The following is a 1,208-nucleotide window of genomic DNA, read 5'->3' on the forward strand; positions in this document are numbered from 1 at the left end:
TACAGGTATGTGCCACCACACTCAGCTAATTTTGTATTTTTAGTAAAGACGGGGTTTCTCCATGTTGGTCAGGCTGGTCTCCAACTCCCAACCTCAGGTGATTCATCCGCCTTGGCCTTCTAAAGTGCTGGGATTACAGGCATGAGCCACCATGCTCGGCCCACAATTTATCTATATGAAAGAAGGGTAGAGGAAATAGTCTGCCTTAGTCTGGCTTAGTGAAACAATAGTGCAGAGGAAGCAATTAGATCTGCATTTGTCTCATGTGAGTCTCAGGGATGACTTTGAGTTCTATCTGTGCCATGTCACAAGGCCTTCTCTTGTGGGCACTGTGGGGGAGGTATGTGGCTTCTATCTTTGTAGCTGTCTTATTTAGGAATAAAATGGGAGGCAGGTTTTCCTGGCACAGTTCCTAGCTTGACTTTTTCCTTGGTGTAGTCATTTTGGGGTCCCAAGATTTATCTTCCTTTCACATTTCCTTCCTTTTATTTTTAAAATCTTTCAGAGAAAGCATTTTAGAAGAAAATGAGACTCTGGGCTGGGCATGGTGGCTCCCGCCTGTAATCTCAGCACTTTGGGAGGCCAAAGCAGGCGGATCACCTGAGGTCAGGAGTTTGAGACCAGCCTGGCCAACATGGTGAAACCCCGTCTCTACTAAAAATACAAAAAATTAGCTGGGCATGGTGGCGGGTGCCTGTAATCCTGGCTACTCAGGAGGCTGAGGCAGGAGAATAGCTTGAACCCGGGAGATGGAGGTTGCAGTGAGCTGAGATTATGCCATAGCACTCAAAAAAGAAAACGAAAGAACGTTTATTTTGCCAAGGTTAAGAACACACCTGTGACCCAGTCTCAGGAGGTCCTGAGGACAAGTGCCCAGGGTGGTTGGGGCACAGCTTGGTTTTATACATTTTAGGGAGACATGAGATATTAATCAATATGTGTAAGACTCACATTGATTTGGTCCAGAAAGGTGAGACGACTCAAAGCAGGGAGGAGGCTTCCAGGTCCTAGGTAGATCAGAGACAAATGAGTGCATTCCTTTGAGTTTCTGATTAGCCTTTCACTAAATATACTATTTATTTATTTATTTGACGGAGTTTCACTCTTGTCGCCCAGGCGGGAGTGCAGTGGCACTATCTCGGCTCACCACAACTTTCACCTCCCAGGTTCAAGTGATTCTCTTCCCTCAGCCTCCTGAGTAGCTGGGA

This window comes from Cebus imitator, unplaced genomic scaffold (assembly GCF_001604975.1).
Source record: "Cebus imitator isolate Cc_AM_T3 unplaced genomic scaffold, Cebus_imitator-1.0 Scaffold0, whole genome shotgun sequence".
Lineage (NCBI taxonomy): Eukaryota > Metazoa > Chordata > Mammalia > Primates > Cebidae > Cebus > Cebus imitator.